Source organism: Cygnus olor, chromosome 1, assembly GCF_009769625.2.
Source record: "Cygnus olor isolate bCygOlo1 chromosome 1, bCygOlo1.pri.v2, whole genome shotgun sequence".
Taxonomy (NCBI): domain Eukaryota; kingdom Metazoa; phylum Chordata; class Aves; order Anseriformes; family Anatidae; genus Cygnus; species Cygnus olor.
Genome location: NC_049169.1, coordinates 94,325,230 through 94,346,882, shown reverse-complemented (window position 1 = coordinate 94,346,882; position 21,653 = coordinate 94,325,230). Strand labels below are relative to the sequence as shown.

At 42.6% G+C, this 21,653-nt stretch overlaps 1 long non-coding RNA gene across 1 annotated transcript in view; it reads right to left on the bottom strand.

The window, feature by feature from the left end:
* Positions 1-16,605, bottom strand: part of LOC121064093 — a 41,447-nt gene extending 24,842 nt beyond the window's left edge. Inside the window, exon 1 of the long non-coding RNA XR_005816330.1 lies at positions 16,211-16,605. This is a non-coding gene — a long non-coding RNA (uncharacterized LOC121064093). The remainder of the gene's footprint in view (positions 1-16,210) is intronic.
* Between the last annotated feature and the right edge of the window lie 5,048 nt (positions 16,606-21,653).

Here is a 21,653-nt window from a genome sequence, read left to right as displayed (position 1 = left end):
TTTGCGAAGTCAAGGGCAGCTACTGATTTTGCTCCCTTTTCGAAAGATGCAGTGCCAGCTCCTTTTCGCTGCAGAGATGACCAGCTCTGGGGGATGTCACCTTAGCTTCCAGCAGTGATGGATGGTGCTCCTGCTCCAGCAGCCTCCAGGCTGCCAGCTGGCTCAGCCATCATACACATGCTGAACAGCACCATTCAGGGCCATCTCCACCAAACACACTTTCTTCTCACCTCTCTTGACTTTTAATCTATTTTCATTTGTTTCTGCAAGACACTGAAAGCCTAGCAATTGCAGTTTGCAATTAATGAATTGGGAATCAGTGATGCAGGGCTGATTTTGACAAGCAGACAGGATCGTTTGCCCACATGCAACGCTGGGTGGCTTATTTCTTCAACAGCATGGGCTACAAAGCAGACGTCGTTGTGGGCCTCAGCAGTGACCCCTTCTGGTCACTGTACTGAATACCTTTGAAAAGCAGATGGGAACTACAATTTCTACATCACACTGAGGCTCCCGTGGTATAGGATCCCCAGCAAGTAAACTCAGAAGAGTGCAGCCCTGAGTACAAGAAGACTTTGAAAAAAAAATATCCAGAAGGGGATACTGAAAATGCACTTTTACATACTTGATAGAAGGCAAGGGTTACAGAGTATAATTTGTGCAACAACTTCAAGTCTTCCAAAGCTGCCCTGATTAAAGATTTTATCCAGCCACATTTATTAAGAATGCTCTCTTCCAAAAGTCAGCTAAAAGCACAGTGTTACTTTGAAAAGGAGTCAGATTCTTATCCCTTTAAATCATTCCCGAGGAGTCCTTTGAGACCTTCACTGGATAGAGTGGCATTAGCCAGCTCCTCTCCAAAACATGCCTTCTGCGAGCAAACTGGCCGTGCAATTAGCATGCAACTAGTTACAAATACTGTTACCTACAGACAGTGTTGGAGACGCATTTCCACCAGGTTCTGGGCAACCTACTTACAAATCTAATTGATCACAAAATGCATTATCAAGTCAATACATCCTTATTAATAAAGGTGAATATTATAGCATTGGTGAGATGGGTTTAAACTACTATTTTTGCTTTTCCAAAGAGATGTGAGAGGCCAGCATCTTTTCTAGGACCCATGAAATATACACGAGCTCAATGCATTTGATGATATTTGATCCTTCACTCAAGGAGTTTGCTAGGACTGCGGAACTTTTATTATAGAGTAAATATCTATTTAGCACCAAAACTAGCACAACAACACAGGCCTACAGTAATTGCTGCTGAAATCACAGATTGCAGCATCTTCATCTTTATACATGTATACTATCCTGCTAGGAAGTGATTCCTATGTTTTTTTTCCAGGGAGGATGAATGAATAAATCTCATACTCAGCTTTCATTTTGTTACATAGCTGAAACTCTGTGCCTCTGGAAAAGAGAGCTTTCTAGCAAATTCTCTACATATATCAACCTGTTCAACAGTAACATTAATTCTTATGCAAAGCTACAAAGTGAAGGAAGGTTAATGTCCCAAGCCACTAGTGAGGTTGCAGTGTCAGACACCAATTACACAGCACTATACTCTTTGAATATACAAAACTTGCCCACAGTTAGGAACTGCTGCATACCAAGAAGCAGCTCCGGATCTCACAGTAAAATCATGAGCCTCTGCTGTTGCCCTTAAAAAAACCACCACAATTCCCCTGAAAAGCAGTCACCAGACATTCATTAAATGTTTACACATTCCACTCACTGATGGTAGACAACGATTCAAGACAATGCGTGTTCATGCAATACCACATATATGGCTATCAGCAGATGATTTGACCAAGACAAAAAGCGGAAAATAAACAACACATACAGGTTCCTCATGCCCACACACTTGGTGGCTTTATGGGGATTTGGCTGTCAGCCAGCAACATCATACTGCAGAGCCTGTCAGCAATGCAGCAGCCTTGCTTCAACAGCATACCCTACCCAAACTTTTATGAGGATTTGCATGCAAGGTGCTGTATTACGGGAGAAGGAGCTGATGGTCTCAATTTATTCACCAACAGATGCCACCTGCCTTCCAGGGATTGCACGGAACAGCAGCTGGCAGCATCAGTACCATCAGCACAGTTCACCTGGGTATCGGTGCAAGGATTTTTCATTCCCTGGCACCACTGTTCTTCCTTATGTTCTACAGCCTTACAGCTCTAATCAGCTTTTTTTTTTTTTTTTTTGTAGTGTGTGTGTGTGTAAATCAAGAGAAGTCTGCTTTTATACAAACTCTTTGTAAAATATGCTCACTCTCTCAGAGAAGGTGAACGCAAAAACTGAGACAGGGAGTCAGGATCATCTCTGCCTTACCAAAGTGAAACAGGCAAAAAGAGTAGCTTAGCAAAAAGCATAGGAAATTTCAAGACAATAATCTTCCCCCTCCCAAAGCAAATCCATGGCTCTCCTGTCACTGTTTTGCCCCTTTTACTTCTCCCTATGCTGCAGGGCAGTTAACATCCCCCACAGCTGGATAATGGATGCACTTGAACAGGGAAACTAAATTCTTACTCTCTCTCTACTCTAATTGTTCCTCCCTCTCAAGAGGGAAGCATGTACCTTCCTCTTGTAAATTGTAGCTAGCTTTAATCTAGTTACTTTTGGGTTTTGCAGCATCACACCACAGCCATGAACTCTGTATTGTCAGCAGAGCTGGTAAATAACTAGACAGACATTTCTAACAGTGCCCCAAATGGGGTGATGCCTGTATTACAATGCAGTCATTGCAGAAAAACTGCAAAGTAGGCAGCCCCAGAATGACATAGAAGGTGCTGCTCCTTTTGCTGCCCTTTTCCTGGATAAGCCTCTTAACCTGTTCTATTTCATCAAATTCATTCTTACACAAAAAAAAAAAAATAGCAGGTCGTAAAAAAAGAGAAGCTAGCTCATGGAAATGCATGTGGTGAATGCTGTTCACATTTTTCCTTTTAGCACACTGTGTATGCAGCACAGGCAAATAGCTGCACAGCCTAATTACTGAAAAGGAACAAGATGAACTGATTTAGTAATAACATAGCTGAAGGTACAGTGTATGCAACACTAGTTGTTCAGATATGAATTGAGGGAAGCCAACAACACACCGGGGTATTTTTATAGCCAGGCAGTTTACTGTTCTATTTTTACTACCTTCGGGGGCTACAGTTCAATCCGTTCAGCAGCTCATCTGCATTACTCAGACGCATTTCTGTGACACCATCCTGGGTAAGCACCACGAAGGACTGCTCTCTGCATCACGTACGGCTGCGGGCTGCGTGGGTCTCCAAGCAAAGAAAGGCAGAGGCGGATTGCTGGCTGTCAGGGGGAGAAATAAAGAAGCCGAGCTGGATTAAGCATCTGGAAAATTACTGCAGCCTCACAGCTTTTGCTGCTTGCTACCCAGGATGAGTCATCACTAGTTGCCTTGGCTACGGCTATTTTCTTCCTCCTGCTGTTGATCGATTTTGTCTGTTTGAAGGTCCCCTGAAACCAGGAGCTGCACAGATAATGCAACAAAGTCACAGAAACTCTCAAAGAGCATTTGCATTTTCAATCTTGCACCTTAAAGGAAAAGGAATAACATATTTGGAGCAAAGGGGGAAGAGAGAAAACACTGTTTTATTCAACCTGCATACCATATCCTCGACAGGCGTGGTTAACAAAAAACCTACTACCATTCCTGCTAAGTAATGCCTATAAATAAAACATCACATCTTGTCCTAGAAATCTACATAAGACGCTGAACATCAGTGTCGGTTGCTCCATAACCTATACACATGCTCTAGAGCAGAGGTTTGCACCACCAGTTTCCAGCGCACAGATGCAGAGTTGGCCAGGGAGCTCCAGTCCCTGGGCCCTACCCTTATCTCTGATGTTGACAGACAGAATGACCCCAGGCAAGTCGTTTCAACTTGGAAAAAATCCTATTTGCCACCTTTCAAGTGCAAAGATATGGTTGAAAAGAACTGAAATGTTGTTGCCTAGCAATACTGAAGTCCCAAAACAACACCTATCAAAGTTTACCATCTCTCAGAGGTAAGCGTAGATGGATGTCAGATGACCTCTGATGAGAAAAGAAGTCCAAGTCTTTGTCTATTGTGTGGCTACCAGGTTCTACTAAGTATTTTTCGTGAAGTTAGTCTGTTATCCCTTGTTTTCACCCCCTCCTTTTTATGTCACAAATTAACATCCTCCAAAGGCAGATTAAAACGGCTCTGGGCAGGAGCCTGACCCTAGCCAGGTCATTAGACCAGTGACATGAATGGCACAAACATCCACTTGTCTGAGATTAGCTACAGGAACGTAAAAGCTACAGATAAGGCGATCCTGCCGGTGAAACACAAAAAGAAAGTCAGCGAGGGCAGTATTTGTGGGGCAAGCAAAGACAGGAGACTAGTGTTTGCCATGCTAATTTATAACGTCAATCCCAAACTCTGTGTGTGCTCAGATAGGAGACACACTTGAACCAGGAACATCAGATCTTCAGCTGATAAAAATGAGAACTGCATGGGAGGTTGGAGTCTTTAACACACTTGAGCTATTCCTCTCTGTGGCCAACCACCGACTGAATGGAGACCACTGGCATAGTGTTCTCCCTCTCTAGAGACTCTTCTGCTTGACTCATTTTCCCTAGAGGGGTTCAAGAAGGCATGTAGGCATATAAAGACCTGAATGGCTTGCAAATCACTTACATACCAGGTTTTCATCCAAATCTACCATCTGAAGCAAGGACAGTTACCTCATATCCAAGTGAAAGTCAATCCTCTGGAACAAGAACTTGTGTTAGCACAGTAGGCTAGCTTAGAGCACAACAGTGATCTGATGGCAACTTGAAGCTAAGACATAACGGTTTTCTTTCTGTTGTGATGCTGTTTTTGTTTGGTTCTTTTTATTTTCGAAGTAATCTAGCAGACATGCCCATCTTTTCAGCAGGAAACAGCCTGCCATACAGTTTACCTTCTAGACTAGTCTTGATCTTCAAGCAACGGTCTTGGCACACTATGTAGACATTTGTTTGTGAAAGGGTTGAGTGGGTGAGCTTTTTTTCCTCTCCCTTGCATTTGTTTTCAGGGATGATAGGATGTTCTTTTTGCTTCTGTTCTTTGCCTGTGGATATCTTATCACTAAGAACAAGATCATGACTTGTTTTATTTTGAATTGGTTTTCGTGCAGAAAAGCTTCCAAAAAATAAAACCCTTTGTTATCATTTTTCAAAAACGTCTTTTGATCCTGTAGACTGTGACTTGCTTGTTGCCCATTTCCAAACTGCTGCAACTATAATACTGTGTTCCATTTTCTTCCTTTCCCAGCATCACGTAGTAATCATATTATGAAAACAAGTCATGCAGATGCACAAAATAAGAAACAGCAATAGGAAGGATTACAATCTCTGCATTCCCCCCATGAAAACACTTTCAGCCAAGCATTCCAGTCCATGTTATACACAAGCTCAGCTGCACTCAGAATCAATCTGATGTTTCCTACTCCAGCCAACGTTCAGTGTAGCATTTAATAAAAAGCCTGGTTCAGCGGAGCATAAGGAACATGGATGAAGTCAAGGAAAGTGGCTACTTTTCTAACAAGCCATGACCCAAGCCTCATTGTAGCCGCCTGCCCCACAGACGGAACAGAGAAGCCACTGGGGTGAAAACTCTTCCTGAGGGTCTTGTCAACACAGGGCAGGCGGTACCTGCAGGTTTGGGATGGTGAACATATGTGAAGAGGGCGCTGTGATATGGGAAAGGCTGAGGGTCCCTGAGCTAGGGCAGTCATTGGAGGGGGGAATAGCAGCAGACCCTTCAGTGACACAAACCCAAAGGGGTCATAGCAAAAAGAAAGCAGAAGCTGACTCGCAAAATGTAATGCTGAATCTGATCTGTGTAGCATTTTGGCACACAGCTGAAGAGATGGCATGAGCTCCCAGGCAACTGACATGGATTGTTCCCCTATGAAGGTGGCTGGAGTATTTTGCTAACTGCAGATAGCATAAGCCTAACAGGCCTTTTTAGATCAAGCTCAGGTATACGACAGTCAAATAGCTCCTCTTCAAAAGGGAATATGCCAGGACTATGCTAGTATGGTTTTATTTTTGTTAATGTTAGCTCCTTGGGCATACAAACCTACTGTTTTCATTATGTGTACGTTTTTCTGATGTCATTTACATCCCTTTGAGTGTCCACATAGTGAATTACACTAAGACCAGCACCAATTCCAACGCTATAGAGTGCTACTGTGAAAGTAGACAAAAACTGAAAGCTTGTCCTAGGCAAGAAAGGATCAGGAAAACACACTGAGAATAGCTCATCCCGTACTGAGTACACGTTGATGTTTCCCTCATTCCAGTCTACCTGAGAAGAAAAAACTGCTACATGAAATGGAAGCTATTTACCCAAGTTCACCTGTGAAATTTTCACTACAAGAAATGGTAATTCTCATGGTACCCCTGTGGGCTCCTTACCATTGGAATCCATTACAGAGGAGTAGTAGGCAGCCAGCTCTAAGTTTTGCTTGTTCAGCAATATTCTCTTCCAGTGTAGCGGAGGAGAGAGAGGAAGGAGGAGTACTGGAGATCAAGGAAAGACAAAGTGAATGCTGGCTCCCCCTTCCTGAATTCATCAGGCATTTTGCCATTCACCCAAATTTCTTTTCATGCTTTAAGTTTTCTAGCATGTTGCTAAATAGCTCCGGGCCTGAGGGCAGAACTGAAGGAAAGCTCCAGAACTTAAGTCTCTGACTGAACTTCACACATCCTTGCTACAAGGACATGATTTCAGTGGTGAGCAGCCTTTCTTATCACATTAGCTTACTTACCAGTTTCTAGAACAATACCGCATCATTTGGTCCAGAATAGAGATGGGAGGCAGGGAGAGGGAAACACTTCAGCTTCCTGTAGTATAGGTTAAAAAAAAAAGTTACTAGCTCTTTTCTCCTCATCCAGTTGAGCACAGGGTGAAGATCCATCAGCTAACCTTTACCTTTGAAGGTGGCTATGAGCAAATTACGAGCAAAAACAAGTTTCCTGACCCAGTCAAGGTTCAGAAAGTTTTGCAGAATAGATTAACTGTAGCACAGACTTGCAGGAAAGGTAATCCCCACCCACTTAATCTTTCTGCATCAGAATTTGCCTCAAATATGGAGCTAACCAATTGAAGAACTAGGACTGTGAGACCGTAATCTAAATGCACCTTCAGAAAGTGCGTGTTCTTTAGCAACGTACATATGGGAGTTCTGCAGGCTTACACTGCCACTCTTTGCAAACTACCACCAGTAGTTAGTTAGCAAAGCACTAGGCAGCTAACAAGATATTGCAGTTATTTCACGCCTTTGGTACTCAAGCAGTTTCTTTCGTCACTGGAAGCAGATAGGAACATTGCTTCATTATGAAAAATAATTGCTTTTAAAAAAAATGGAAGCAGAGTTTAAATTCAAAACATTTCTCATATAAGGAAATACAGAAAGCAGAGTACAGTTCTTCAAGGAAAAGCCACTGGTACCAGAAGTTCACTGAAGATCAACAGTGCATAAAAATAGAATAGCATCTAATATCATATAGCAACTGCCATATCTGGAACTTCTGAAAGCCCTGTCCCAAGTCACCAGGCCATTTAAGGTGCATTAATGTGACACTACAGGCACAGTACAAGAGGAATAACTATCTTAAAACATAATCAAGAATTCCAGATGAAAATCATGTTTTATATTGACAAAAAATACTTTGTGTCAGAAAAAGGATGGTGCAGCCCTGAAAAGAAAGGTTATTAGAAAGTGTTTAATCCGAGTTTATAAGCCATAAAACCCACAGCTATCACCAAAAAAAGAGATGCTTCATATAGAAACAGGATACATGACTTAGTTCATTCTGAAAATAGGAAATCTTTTAGAAAAAAAATAGGCTTCTCAAGCTCCAGAGTTGCTATATGAACAAACATGGCTTAATACTAAGAGGAAAAAAAAAATGTTTTGGTGAAATAAACCTTTCCTCATCCCAGAAAGATGATATCAGGGTATGGAGTCAGTGCATGAGCACCTGAAAGTGAAACCGAACATAACTACAGTGGAGTTACACTCACATTTCTTTGAGAATAAACACTAAAACACAATTAACAGAGCATACAGACCGTTTGAATAATGTATGATGTTCTTTCAGTCCACAGGGATTATTTATACATAAAAAATGTTTTTAATCTTACTAGATAGCTTCTAAATATAGAGCAACTTGTATTTAAAAAGCTTAACTAGGAGAAGAGAAGATGTTTATATTCTTGTCCAATACTCCCATTTGCAATCTTTTGGTGCAAGTTTAGTGCTAGTGGAAACTGTCCTGAACATTTTGAAGACCTTGCCTCAGCATGGACAGTAACAGCATAGATTCCCAATACCCTGGTTAGTGATTATTAGCAAGGAGAGGAGGATTTTGAATGCATCTGAAGCATGCCAATTTCTTAAAGCAGCCCTTGGATTTTTTGCCAAAATTGCCAATAAAGCAAAGGAAAGAAAGCCTGTGGACTTGATCCACTCTTGCATCAATGCAACCATACTTTGTTTAGACTGCTGAATATCTGAAAATCCTCAAAGACTGTCCTTCACCAACCTTCAGAACCACCTGGGGAAGTTCCAGATGTCTTTGCTTAATGCACTTCAAGTGGTTAATCCCATTTTGCAACTGTGCCACCAACACGTCTCCCAGTCCAGGTCAATCACTTTAAATGTTAGCACCTATCAGCGAAAACTCAGTCCAAAGACAGCACTGATTTGTTACCACAGCAACAGTTATTATGAACTTGCACCTTCTCGGCTATCAAGGGCCATTTTGAAAGCCTCTGCTCCCTCTCAGCCCACATAGGACGGGGATACATCTAACCACGTCTGAAACTGATCAACTAAATTGACATTAACTCTCTTCACTTACTTTTTATTTTATTATAGTACAGCAAAAGTAAAAAGTCCATTTCTACCAGGGACTGCAATTGCAGATGTGAAGCAGATGGGATAAAAGCAGTGGAGCCATTTTTAAAGAGTAACAGAGAGCTAAGCAAGCCCATGGAAACAGTTTAAATGCTCAAGCACAGTATACTACATAGCCAGCTAGTTCATCTACATCAGATCTGCAATGCAGAATTGCACATACATGAGATATCAGCTGGTACTACTAGACATCAGGTCCCACCTGGAACAAGCATGGACTTTGAGATGCGCTAGCCAGAAGCCTTTCCTTACATGCTCTATTTCTTTACTGTTTCTTGAGCAAAGCGACAAAGAAAGAAAACCTGGCCCTTCTTACAGATGGCAAATCCCCTCTGGCAATTCAATGCAGAGGGCAAGAACACAACCCTCCCTACTCTAAAGGATACCACAAGCAGGCCAGAAAGGACACTACACGTCCTGACACCTCCCCTGTCATCATCAAGCACATGAAGAAAAACAAGGCCAAACAAAACCTGGAAGTTCACTCAATTTGTGGCATGAGTAGCCCAGCACAGCCATGATTTCCAGCTAGCATCCTGTCCAAGGCTGGTCACACTTATGGATGACTCAGCTTTCCAGACCATATATTGATAAAGCCCCCTTTGTGGTTGGTAGTTTGTAAACTGCTATTGGAACCTATAAAACAAAATATCAAAATACAAGTTATTCTCATTACTGGATGCAGATTTATGCACTGCTTCTCATGGACTACAGGAGAGTAACCATGTCTCCATCCAAAAGCCAAAAAGCTTCCCAAGAAACATGAGTCTTGCAGTCTAATAGCAGACTAATCACGTCGCTCCACCATTGTCTCGTTTTCTGTGCCTCTACCCAGAACTTCTGTATACCCTAATGCTTGCTATTCTTAGTGACTGCTCAGGAACAAGTCTACCAAGCAGAATACATTATCCCATCACTAAAAGCTGTCACTTTATAAAACAAATTTCCTGGGATTGCATAAATTATGCCCTTGAGTGGCATGTCAGGACTGCTCTGCTGATGATTTTCCATGTCATTCTGTTAACTGTTTGATGTTGAGTCTGAACAACATACTTGAACCTAGCCCTGGGGTCTAGAATGAAGACTGTTTAAGGCAGAAGCAGATTTACATTGAGTTTTATGAGCAGCTCCCTGAATGACAGAATTACAGGTCTGTAATTCTATTCCTAGTAGCCACCTATACTATAGTAACCACTGGATAGACCTACAGCTGACCTACCAAGAACAGCCAGCAAAGACTAAGCTTGGTAAGAGACTGGAAAGGGATCACATAGGCTAACCATTCTTGTGTAATATTAACAGAACCCACATTCATAAAGCAGGTTTTAGAGCCAACAATGGGTCTTCTCACTATTTTGGAACCAGTTATATTTTAACTTCCACAAAATATAAGGAATTTAAAACAAGCTCCATAATTGCGTTATGCACTACAGGAAAAGATGCCTCTATTCATCAACCAGCAGGTTTAAAAAAAGTCTTTTGGGGGCACTGCCTCCAATTGCATTACAAGAAATTGCAAACAGCCTTTCCCTACTCATCTTTAGCACATCATTTATAGCACTCCCCCATATCCTACTCCCGTCACCTCTTCCAGGGTGAAGTCAAACTACGCAAGCCCTCTTCTAACACAGAACAAGCACAGACAAAGGCAGGGACTTGCTCCTGTTTCCTTATTTTTTTCTAGCTCTTACATAAACTTTCTGAGGCAGAGTTGTTAAAACTGACTACTTAAAACTGTATTAAAAAGGTAGGTTACAATACTGACTTGCATGGTAACAGAATGGATGCCTTAATGTCTATCTTTCCCCACAATTCCTTACTTTCTAGCTGCTGTGCACTAACCAGATAGTTTACAAAATATTCATAATGAACCCAAGACCTTTCCTATTGAGTACTAAATGATAGTTTGTGTGTATGTATATACCTATCCGGCTTATTGATGTGTTGTCGTACCCCACCCAGAGGCACTAATCACCTCACATTTATCAATTTCCATGGGTATTATCATCCATAACAGGTCCAAAGCAGCAGTATGGACAGACAGTTGTTTTCAAGGAACTTGACCGAGACCTAACACCTTACTCCCACCTCCTAATGAAAAGCAGTCAGAGACTGGTGTCATCTTTTAGCCTGACTGGACTATGCATAACCTGCTGCGCTCATATTTTATTCATTCCACCACACATTGCCTTTATATGCACAGTGTGTTTTAGGAGATACTTCTGTCACAGCAGTGCACTGCAGAGCAATTGTACTGCATCACCCTCCCTCTTCAGGGCATGCAAGGAACAAACTATTAATCAAAAAAGCAAAAATAACTTGGAAACACCCCTAACCTCAAAGCATTCAGGAAGGGTTAAGGTTATATTAATTCTGTTCCATTGGAGTCAAATACACTTAAGCCCTTGGTGGAAAAAGAATGATAGATGTCACAGAAGTTTCACCTTTGGCAGAATACTACAGCTATGAAGCTCCCCTTCCCCCCACTAGTAGCGAGCTAAAATCATACATGCAGATGCTTAATACCATAGCCTATCCCAGCTTTCAGATTCACTGAACATCCCTGCAGAAGTGTGTTGTTTTTTTTTTTTTGCATCCTTTCAGCTCTATCACCAGTGAGATCTTCTTTCAGTCCCATGCTAGTCATTAAATAGCCATCTAACACCATCTGCTGGATTGTGAAGAAAAAATTATACCAGCAATTTGCTGCCAGGGAGAAAGAAAGCAAAACATGAAGGTGCCTGGGGCTTGGCTTTGATTGGGGTCCCCACATCAACCCCACCCCACACCTTATTTTTTCTTTCCTCTTTTTGAAAGGCAAATCTGGGCTGCTGACATTAATAGGCAACCGCAGGCAAAGACGAAAAGTCCTCTGCTCTGGATTGTACAAATTGTACAGGGGGCTGTACCATACACTTATGCTTCAAGACAACCGCTGATCTGTAGTCCCGCTTTACCCCTTCCCGATTAAATAAAAAGAAAGTAACACCAGAAAAAGAAGCTACCCTGAAAGCAAGCCTTCTGCAAAGTCAGAATGTAACTTAAAAGGAAGAGCGCAGAAGGAGCTGGCACTCTGTTGAAAATCCAGGGCCTCAGCATGAGTCAGAAGCTGGGGATGCAGAGTCCGTGCAGCGAGAGGAAGCAGCCATTACTTAGCTAAGACATCAGTCCTTGGTTTCTTGCATCCTGTACAAAGGGTAAAGCACCAGTTATGTCACCACCATGCAAACATGTACTTTTCACAGACTGCCAGGGATATTTTTAGCACCTAATTAGGCAGCTGCCACTGCTGCAAGAAGATAGCTTTTAATTGCTTATTTATGGCAGGAGACTGCACCCCCCTTTCTTGTTTCTTCAGGTCAAATTTATTTCGCACATCACCTAGCTCCTTACAATACTGGATGGAGTGGCTAAACTTTTTTCTTTCACCAAGGTGAAACACCAGCTTGACTGAAATTAAATTGGGTATAAAACATTCTGGAGGTTTGGAGTTTCCTATTTCCCACTCCTTTCCTCTCCCCACTGTTTTCCTATTTTCATACTGAAATTAGGGATGAATCATGTTGAGCAGTTATTAGACATCAGGTAAGGCAAGGTCCTCATTGAGTCAGCGAGGCGTAGTGTTAAAGGACAAATTATCCTTGTTGCATCCTTACTCTATCAAGTCACTGAAAGTAATGCCAGGATTTTACCCTGGGTAGCTAACAATCGTCTCTTCCCTTATTCAAGTTTTCCTAAGCTCCAGGCTTTCTGGAAGCACCCAGATTTTAGCAAAGCAAATCTCACAGTACTAACTCTGCTGGTTCAGATAACGCTGTAAAAGCTCCAAGGAGCTCTGACTCATAGGATCCCCACAGCAGTAAGGGGAAATAAAGGTCATGCCTCATGCATCAGTGCTGCCCAAAGCGGAAGCTTACCTTCTGTGACAGAGGCAAGTATGACGGTAAGATGAATTTGCTGATGTATTCCCAGGAGAGGGAGGGTAGGGTTTTGTGGCACTGTGCAAGGCACTGGTAAGACTGCCTCAGAAATGCTGCATGCAGCTCTGCTCACCAAGTTCAAGACAGATGGATTTCAACGGGAGTCAACACAGAAAAGGACTCTAGGATGAACACAGCACAGAAAACCTACTGCATGAAAGGGGTGGGAAGCAACACCAGATCTTTTCTTGGATAGCCAGCAAAATTAAGGCTGGGGCTGCAGTTTCACAGTGTTTTATCTGCAGCAGCTTGCTGTCAGAAGGGCAGTCCCGCTCACCCCCATCCCACATTCTGACCACCTCCCTTGTATCGGAGGAGTGCAGTCATGAGCTGGTGCAGCTCACCCTGCTGCTGCAGCACGGCTGGATTTGACAAAGGGAACAGCAGGACTGCACAGCTGAGGGGAAAGCAAGCATCTCCTCTTTCAGCAGAAGCAGAGCGTAAAACTGTCTTAAGAGGGCAATTTATGAAGTGCTGCTAAGTACAGCAGTTGCAAAAAACACAGAAATGGCAAATAACAAAAGAAGAGACAAGTAATTTCAGCTAAGGGACAATGCCAGCCCAAGAATAAATCATTATAAATTGCCCATAAACACATTTGCACTGGAAATAAGCTTTCTAAACATCAGCCTTCTCACTGGGCTGCTGGAAGCAAAGCCTCAATTAATATGCTAATAAAATCTTGATCAGTTTATAAAATGGATGATGTTTTCCTTCCAATGGCGGGGGACAGAGCACGCACTGAAGGTTCCTTCCAATTCTACATTCCTAGCTTGATTTTTTTTTTAATCAATCCTTCCAACAGAAAAATTATTGAAAACATTTAAAGGGCTCCATAAACTACGCTTCTTGCTGTGAGCAACATCAGAAAAAGGAAAAAAAAAAAAACACTCTAGGCAATTCAAACTGAAGATTCAAATAAATTCAGACAAAGCATTTTATTGCTTGCTAACAGAATATATCAAAAGCAGTGTGTCCCTTCTGGAGATTTGTCTTTTTCAGGGCAAAATTGGCTCAACTGACCAACATATGTTACAGAAATTGATTTTTTTTATTTATTTTTTTTTGGTCTGGTTATTTGCTTGTGCAGAGAGGATCTTTTATAGCAGGGGACAGCAAAGACCCAAGGACATTCAAACACATCAGATCCGGAACACAACCAGCTTCTTGACTGCAAGCTACTCTTATGGGAAGAGTTACAAATACAGATTATCCGCAGACATGCACACAGTTTATCCCAGGGCTAAAATTGATTAGCCTAGAGACACTGCAGGGTCTTAAAGGAAGATGTTCAGCTGGTGAAACCCCTTCCGCTGGCATGGTGAAATTTCACAATGGCTGAAAACCTGCCCCTGGACAATTTGGTTCCCTGATGCTTGACCATAAGTAGTCAGCTCAGCCCTACAGCTTGCCACATTACAGTCACCTCGTACTGAGCAGGGCCTGTCCAAGAGCAGCACTCACTTAGACTAAGTATTCTTCTGCACTAACGAACACGCTGACTCCCGTGCACTTAGGCATTTAGGAAAGGGAAGGAAAAGTATCACTGTGTAGCCATGTCACTCTCCATCTTGGCTCTGTACCCACTCACACGCAGGGATTTAGCCTGCTAGACTTGTGCAGCAAACACCGCACCTGCTCCTGGCTAGTTGGGTGTCAGACGAGTTGCCCTACCCGCCAGCCGCACTGAGCCTGAGGGAGGAGTGCCTGCACAAACAGCGGGCAAGTGAAGGTCAAGGGGTGTGTGCTTTTATTCAAGCTGCGCTGACAGGGCACTGAGCTACACCATCAGCCAGCATGAAGTCAGCTGGGCCAAAAGATGGTGCTTTGCACCAGCAGAACAGCTGCCTTCAGGATCTAACCTCATCCTGCCACACAGCCACACGTGTATTTCACACCTGCTTCACACTCACCCTTCACTTTGTTTGGGCAGCCACAGTGCACTCTGATCACATCTTACCCTGCCACTACCCCCTAGAGCATGAGCTGAATAGAGGCCAGAGTAAAAGTTCAGAGATACAGCACCTAAAAGGCATAACTTCATGCAAGGGTACATAGAAACAGAAGGAAAAGAGTATAGCTTTTTCAGAAGTGTTTTGTTTTTTAACCCAAACATAAGTATACACTTTGGATTTATAGAAAATGATTCATTGACTTTCTTTTTTTTCTCAGTTAGTTTCAAGCTTTTCTTACTGACTTTGCTGGAAGAAAGTTTGAGCAATCATAGTTCTAACAGACCTAACATTTGTTTAGGTGTCCTTCCTTCCCCATCTCCTCTACCCACCATTTAAAAAAAAAATCTAGAAGTTTCCATATTCCAGATTGAGACAGAAAGCAAGATAGAAGTACAGAGAAAAGTAATAGTAAACATCTCAAGTTTAGGAGTTCAGAACCCTTAAAATAAGTTTTTATTATTTAGGTTTTTGTTTTTTCTTTTGTAAGCCTTTCATTTTGAAATAAGGTGAACTACTGGCATTCAAGCATCATTCTGAATATTTTAAACAATGCTTTGACCTCTCCGAAAACATCTAAAAATATCAATGGAAGTTTATTTTCATATTTTTAATTCTTTTCAGAAAAAGCTAATATTTTGTAACAGTAGCAACAAAAAACCACTGGGCATGAAGACCCTTACCTCTGCATACATACACACCTAATTTGTCATCTCACCAGTACATGCAAATTTAAACCAACACAGTTATTTATCCTTACATTTGTGACTCAAAGCCCTGTTCTCCCCGCAAAACTCATTTAGGAAGCACAAGAAAAAAAAACACAGGGAGAGACTGTCTTGATTCAGACTGGCTCACAGTTTGAGCATACAGGATAAACAAGCTGCATGTAAGCAGAGGTGAAACAGGGGTGATAAACAGGTTTATCCCCATTTCTCCTGGGTCCCACCCGAGACCTGCCTTTCATACACCAACGCTCCACAGATGGCATCATACAAGCAAGGAATAATCTCTCTTCTTCAAACAGAGTAGAGGGTTAGAAAGTAAAATAGCTCTCTCCTAGGCATGACCCTCTCTCTCCGAAGTTTTAACTACATATACAGCACAAGCCTGACGTTCAGCCGCTGTCCTGCTGTTATTATGGATATTTTTAGTATCACCATTCCAAACATCCAAGCACAGTACCCATACCCATAAACAGGATAAATCCATGCACGTTTAAAAATGGCCAGGTCAGTAGCAAGACCGTATTTCCAAAATTCTTCATTCACCAGAGAGGGCCACATGAAGGGAAAAATAAATAGATAATTACAAGAAAAATCAAGTGCTGCTCTCTAAGGGACACATGATGGCAACAAATCCTAGTATCACCCCAGTGAGCATTGGACCAGGTGATATACTAGGTCCAGGAAAGCCCAACAATTCAGGAACAGAGTCAAAATCAGCTGCACCCCTGGACACAACCCAAACAGAAACTGACCACCTAGGCTGAGCTTAAAGGCTGTGGGGTGGAGACCTCGAATGAAGCTCATCAGCCCAATTAAGGCTTATTAGTGCACTCAGAGATCTAACAAAACCAAGGGTTACAGTGAATGTGTGGTTTAAATAAGGTGCTTTGTTAATGTCTCATCATTAGGAAGTTATGTTTTAATGTTTTGTGTTTCTTACATCACCTTTAAAAAGCAACCTACCTACTAGAATATAAAGTACAGGAGATACAGATTACAGCAGTCAGGAAGTACCCTGTCCCTGGGGGATTTGATTCTTCATTCCTTTCCTAAATAAAAGTGAGGCACCATCCCCAGCTGCAGGGACAGCAGTGGCACAGAGACACGGGTGCTAGTCCTGCCTGTCCTCCCACATTTGGAGCTCCCACTCACCTGGGAGCTCCTCTGCAATTTGTTCCGTGCAATCCACAAAGTCCACAAGTCCTGGTCCTGTCAGCAGGTCTGAACCTAGCCTGAGTTTCAGGTTTGTCACAATTATAAAGGTAAGGTGAATAATGTGGGACTTTTCCTGATTTTTCACAGCAACCTAGAAAGACAAGACAGCTTTACCCCTGTTTCATTGCAAATAGACAGCATGGCAAACAGATTTCTGAAACATTTTAAAAGATTTTCTGCTGCACCATCCAGCACTGCAGGTTACTTAGAATCATAGAATCATAGAATATCCTGAGTTGGAAGGGACCCATAAGGATCATCAAGTCCAACTCCTGGCATCACACAGGTCTACCCAAAATTTTAGACCACGCGACTGCTTCCTTCTAGGAGTCTTGCTGTGTTTTGTGAACACCAATAATGCCTTATTCAGAGCTTGGCTCCCAGGTCTGAGAGTACTAGGACCATAGCCCTGCAAAGTGCAGCCTTCTCCCTTGCAGCTAAATGTACAAACACTCAAAGCTCTGTAATTTTTATGTATGATAGCATGCCAGAAGACCCCAATGGGAAAGGGCTTCATTTTGCTGGTACTGTACGTACTTGCAGTAGGAGGAGGAATTCCTACTCTACTGATCTTTTCCTACAGAAATTAAGAGAAAGGCAAAATGCTCACTTTTCTGATGAGAAGATGAGACACAAGATCCAACATCATGGCCCTGAGACAAAAAAAATATACTCAGGCACTTGACCTGTGAGCCTCTAAGTCATTTATGCAAAATCCTACAGACAATCTATGAAAATTCTAGGAATTCTGTCCAGATAATTCACATCCTAGCATAGTTTGCTTTTTTTCCATCAATTCTTCATTTCCTTCAACTCAGCATAAGGTCACTCACACTTCACACTTCAGTAACACCTTTAATATGAGATTTTCAAACCATACAGTAAGCACTAGCATGTCTCTGGTAAGGATTGTTATTTATTGTTGCTACAGGCCTGGCAGACCATGACACACCATAGCTACATCCATTAGGTGAAACCAGTGGGTTTGTACCATTGTTTGTTGTTTCTTTTCAGAAGGATGAAATTTAACTTATGTACCTTTTTAACTATTAGTGGAGACAAAGTTACATAAATGTCCTTTTTTATCTATATTTTGCCTTCCTTCAGAATACTTACACTGGTATAAGTGCCTTTAATTAGCCTCAGCTGAGTCTCCACTCTGGGGGATGTGACTGTATGCGATATACTATATGGCTAAAATATAAACAAGGTTAAATATTATCAGCTGTCACAGCACTAGTTTTAACAGCAGACAAACAGCAATACAGAACCCAGAAGTGCTGCATGATTTACCCAAGGATGAGAGTCCAGAGTTGACTTCAAGACAAAACTACAGCTGTGCCCTGAACCAAGTGCCTAGTATGGAACTTTTGCGTGGACAAACAGCAAAGGTTAAGTTTAAACTGACACAAATATTTTGCTGCATTACAAAATTCCATATTTTTTCAGAATTTTTAAATTGCTGTTAGCTTTACTACCATCTGTTCTTTCCCCATTTCTGTGCTTGCTACGTTCTAGCCAACAGAAGGTCAGAAAATTGATGTTTTGTGGCAGACAGGTCAAAAAATGGCAGATAACAGAAATACTGGCAGCTAGACCTAGTCTTCTCAATGCTATAAGGTCGCTTTTTCAGGTTCAGAAGTGGTGATACAGCTTTCTTAAACAGGTAGAACTGTGGGAACTGATCTGGCACTTGGAAAAGTGCTGTCTCCTAAGAAAATCTGATTGTTCCAGTTGTAGATTGAATCCTAATGCAGAAGTAAATTGCAGGGTAAGCCCTGCAAACTGTACAGCATTCAGACTCAAACAAGAATCTATATATAGCAAAAATAGTTCAAATCTGTATTGAACACAAAGCTCTGGATACTTCAAAAATGTGGGATGCCAAAAAATCAAGTCCAGATCCCAGAGACTGTTACACTATTGTGGAGAGCCCACACTGGGAGACAAAGAGGAAAAGTAAGGGTGAACAAACACAGATTACAAGCAAAGTATCTCTCACCTGCAATCTACAACTGCCCTACTGGAGGAAAGTATTGTAGTAACATTAACTGACTAAAAAAACACCTTGGGAAAAAACAAACAAACAAACAAACAAAGATCAAGGCCAGAATGGAGGCAGAATATAGCTTACAGTGTGCCTTTTATGAGCCAACTTTTTGACAGAAAAAGAGGTGGATAGATGAAGGTCAGGCTGGAGATTCAGCACAGAGCACCATTCTGTCTCTTGTCAGTGCTAAGCCAATGCCCCAGCAGAGCACAGAAGGCACTGCAGAGCTTTGTTGGCAAAAGTAGTCTGTAAATGGACTTGACTTTGCCTAGAAAGTGTTTTGGGAACCAGGCTGTGGCATTTTTATTTGTTCCGTTCACTACAAACCCGGCTGAACTGTGTCACACAGCAGAGGGTTTCTTCCCTGCTTGCTTGCCATGTACTTAAACACCCAGCCTTCTCAAAAGGCCTGTTGTGTTTTTACAGCAGTACATACTGGGAAAAAACGGGCAGACATCCTAAAGCATCTCTGCAGCAGGCATGACATCCTCATTGAACAATCCCCAAAAAGCCTGAAAATTTATGAGACTGAACTCTTGATGATCTGTGATCGTTCACACTCTCCCCAAAGGCCTTTAAAGAGCACATGCTGTATCAACATGCCATCTCCTTCCCTCTCATGACAGCCCTCCCCAGTCTTCATTTATACAACTCAATTCCTGGTGCCTGGAACCGAGCACACGGACAAAAAAAGTTCATAATATTGTGTGGGAAAACAGGAATGAAAAAAAAAAATGTAACTCCCTAAACAAAAGAGAACTTGGAAACATCTCAGTCAAGCCCACAGTGAAGGATAAAGTGGCTAGACCTGCTGACCAGTGACATAGGGTCCAGTGCAGCCATAGAGGCAGGGACTCTTGTGGAGGAGAGGTTACAGCCCACTGAGGGCATGAAGCAGGAAAGCGTCTTCTGAGGAGGTTACCTGCTGGTCTCTGTTGGTAGTGGAGGTGCAGATGTCTTTTGATTGATGGGGACCCAGGGCTGGCTCACCAAGAGGCACCTGAGCTGGAGCCAGGGACTTCAGGAGCTGGTGCATATTTGCCTTCTGGTCTTCTGGCTGTCAGGGAGCAAGGGGGGATATTCCCTTAAAACTCCACAGTTGTGGATGGGAAAGTTGAAGCTGTATAGCCCTTCTGTTGGCATAAGCATGGGTGTCTGAAGTGAGGCCCATTGGCTTTCTTCTGAAAGACGGGGAAGGAGACCTGGCAAGGAGAGGGTGAGGCACAACAGGTGTCGCACTTCAGAATTTTGGGGATGGGACCGCCTAGGCTGCTGTGTAAACATGCATCGTAGACCAGCTATCACCACAGAGGTTGACAGGTATCAACCTTCCTCACAGGTTTAGAATGTAAGCTACCACAGGAGCTGCAGGTTACACTCTCAGGAAAATGCTTCTCTGTGTTCCCACACTATAGCTGGAGGCACCTCCTCACCACCCCAGGGGCAACACCAGCCTGAGTTTCAGAGAAATAAGGCCCTGGGGAAGCACCTAAGGAGAAAGGTACCTGCCTCGGGCCAGAGCAGAGCCTCACCACAGCATCTGGGGGTTTGCATGTTGCCAAAACCCTGGCCTCGAGTGCTGGGCACGGCCCTCGGTGCCAGCCGCCATTTAACCCCTGCTGGCCGGCACGTCACCTACACAAAATGGCGCCGCAGTGGTGGGAAGACTGTGCCTGAACACCCACAGGGCAGGGAAAGTGCAGGAGCAGCCCCCATCAGTGCCATTATCCATGAACGAGGTCTTGCGCAAGGTCATGAGGAAGTGGTTCTCTCAGAACATATAAAAATTGGGCACTGGGAGTGGTTTTTTTTTTTTTCTCTTGTGGCAGTTTCAGTTATCGGCTATAACAATGAGTGAAATAAAATAGTTGTAGTGTGTGGTGTGACTGGTGAGGAGAAGTCTGTCAGATCAAAAATGTTTGTTTGTTGTGAGAGGAATGATTTACATCCAGTTTAAGGGGCCTTCTTCTTAGGGGAGGAGGGTGCCACAAGCACCTCGACAGGCAGCTGCGCTGTAGGCAATTCCACTGTGCTGGGGAAAGGAGGTCTGCAAATTTAAAATGGCATTTTGTCATGTGGACATGTGGCAAAAACTTTCTCCATCACTCCTACTTCTCTTTAGAAGCAAGCTGACCCTAGCTACAAGCCAATTCTCAAAGCCTTTATCAAAATAGCAAAATGTCAGGGTATTTTTATCCTGCCATGTCATGTTGCAGGCTTTGGCGAAATCAGACTCTGCAATGACAAAAACTTGGTATGCGTCTGAGATCTCAGAACTTTTTGCCTCCTGTGACATGAGTCATGACTGCTTTTACAGTGCTAAGAAAAGTGATTCAGCCTGTTCATTCTGATCCTTTTTCAGTCCCCTCAATCCTATGGGACTATCAGGAAAGCTAATTGGATTTTCTTCTAGATTGTTTATTTGTGAAATAAATTCGTACATTGCCTACGTAACATCTTACAATCACTCTGCTACTGTAATGCAGTATGTGAGAAAACTAACCCATTATCCAATTCATTAACTGTGAAGAAAGCATAGCAAGCCCTGGCATGTAGATAAGTCATCACTTGCCTTTTTTAGCATCTCCAGACATTTTATGTATACTCAGCACACGCTGTGTACATGGGGAGCTGAGCAGCCAGAAGAGGGTAGCATAAGTTAGTTAATAAGCCTCATCTGTAAAGCAGAGCTATTTGTGAGAGAAACATCTACTTGCATTTCTGGCTGCAAGGTAGAGAAAGACAATATTGAGAAACTTTTC